The sequence below is a fragment of the Sciurus carolinensis genome, unplaced genomic scaffold (assembly GCF_902686445.1).
Source record: "Sciurus carolinensis unplaced genomic scaffold, mSciCar1.2, whole genome shotgun sequence".
NCBI classification, from domain to species: Eukaryota; Metazoa; Chordata; class Mammalia; order Rodentia; family Sciuridae; genus Sciurus; species Sciurus carolinensis.
Genome location: NW_025920127.1, coordinates 1274342 through 1276658, shown reverse-complemented (window position 1 = coordinate 1276658; position 2317 = coordinate 1274342). Strand labels below are relative to the sequence as shown.

Sequence of the window (2317 nt, the reverse complement as noted above, 5' to 3'; positions counted from 1 at the left end):
GAACGCCCGGCATGGTGTCTGTGTATACGTACTATACATATTAAGCAGGTACACACATAAATATTTAATATATAAAAAATAAAGTGCTTTCTAACAGCCTCCCAGGCAGGGACAATAATAAAACATACCACAAAATTGCAAAACAAAATTGATACAATCAAAGAACACTACATCCAACACATGTGAAAACAACCAAACAGAATATGAACAATCTGATTGTGTCCCAGGACAAACATACTGTCATATACATGGTATACACATATATACTCTTTTACTCAATATATTATGACAAAATATATTTAAAATTTTTGTTATAGACAAAAAGTAAAAAAAAAACAAAACAAAAGAGAACCCCTACAAAAACACAATAAGGATCAAGCACATGAGTCCTAGACTGACAAACAAATCGCTGCCTCCACGGGGGAGTCCCATTGCCACTGCTGGGAAAGATGTGCCAGCATTCCTTCCTGGGGTGCAGTGCCTCCACATCCTCTAAGGGACTATGGATTGTGGTGGTAAAGTTGGCATCACCAGTGGTGAGCAGGTCGAAGACTGGAAATAGATGTCCTTCACTGGCATCTTCTCATAGCATTGAGTGTTGGCAGTCTCCAGTGTGTAGCCAGGCCAGGCCTCACCAAGGAGGTGCAAGGCAGGCTGTGCCCCAGAATGGCAGACACCTGGCCCTGCCCATCATCAATGCATTCACTTAGGCAGCAGCCATTCACATATAGCTGGATTTCCTCAAAGGACATGACATTCCATGGCAAGGGTTAGGTAGCAACCCAGCTGTCACACAAACACAGTGTTGCCTACGAAGTCGCATGCATCTCCACATAGTGGCCACTCTCCCTCTCCACCATATGCAGGCTTTTGGCTTCTCCATCCCCACTGCTGGTAGTGCCATCCACAAAGGCAACTGGCAGGTCATCTGTCACAGTTTGGTATACTTTCTGATCTGTACACTCACGGTGAGCTTTGAAGATGATCATGATCTTATTCATAGCTGTGGCACTGGATCCAGGTACCACAGGCACATTCATCACTTGAACTGAAAGTAAATTATTTTCTATGAGTGGCAAGGTCCCTTCTACTTTGCACATTTGGAAGTGATCCTTGAAAGTCCTAAGATGAGGATCTCCAAACAAACCACAAAAAAGATAATTGAGAGGGTTTTGGTCCCCTCCCATGTGTTCTCTAGCTCCTGCGTGGCTGCGATAGTTACAAGGGTCATGAATCACTTCAGGGTAGAGGATGTGGGTCCATCCTTAGAACAGTTCCTCTGGCTCATGAGGTCACTGATACCTAACACAGCAGAATGGTATACCAGGTTTCCACGACAGGCTTTTGAAGTTCGCTGGGTGCAGAGAGCATAGGCACGCAGCGCCTCGCAAAACTCAGAGTCAAAGCCGTCAATCGCAGAGTTCAGGTGCAAAATCAATGACACAAAGTCCGTGGTACATTTCTGGATTCGACACTGGCCGGCTGTTGGCAGTCACCTGCGTGGACCTGCCCGAGGCTGAGCAGTAGCAGCAGCAACAGTGCCAGCAGCTACGGGCAGAGCTAGGGGCAGCGGCGCTGCTCAGCCCTGGTGGTAACGGAGGAGGCGGGGACAGAGGCCGAGGCTGAGGCGGCACAGGCAGGTACTGCTCTGAAGCCCATGTCCCTCCATGCAGGTCTTCTGGGATCCGGCGAGGGTGGCGGCGCGGGTGCCAGGCGGGCCCGGGCCCGTGGCTGCGGCATGGACCAGGGGACATGCCTCGCTTCCTCTTCTTCCTCCTTCAGGCCAGCGGAGAAGATGGGCCGCCGCCACAGTCGCAGTGAGCTGTGATCCGCGGGCGGAGCAAGTCCGCAGCGGCGCCAACCAGGAGTAGAAACATCAGGGCGGTTGGAGGCGGCAGGCGAAGAGAGAGGGGCTGGAGAGAAGATACAAAGACCGTGAGCGAGTGCCCAGACCAGCCTCAGAGCGCGAGTGCCCGACCTGGCCAGCGTGGGCTCATCGGGTGTGGACCGCAGGAGGGGCACCAGCCCTTGCGAGCAGCAGCGGGTGCCCGGGTATCTGCCTCTGTATCTAATAAGATAAAAAGATATATTTCTACCTGGATATGTCATAATTCTTGTTGATGCTGACCTTGGGTATTAGAGAATAATTAACTCTTGTGTGACTTCTAATATCTGTCTTTTGTCTTCCATAGGCGTCTTGTATAATATTTTATTCCCCTTGGTTTTAAGAACAAATGAAATGTTATTAATACATCATTAATGTTAATTATACTGAATTTACCAAAATTTTCACCAATTCTTGTGCTTATTTCTTGCA

The 2317-nt window shown here is 48.8% G+C and overlaps 1 pseudogene; it reads right to left on the bottom strand.

The window, feature by feature from the left end:
* Positions 1 to 354: 354 nt before the first annotated feature.
* LOC124973974 (repulsive guidance molecule B-like) lies at positions 355 to 2109 on the bottom strand (annotated as a pseudogene).
* Between the last annotated feature and the right edge of the window lie 208 nt (positions 2110 to 2317).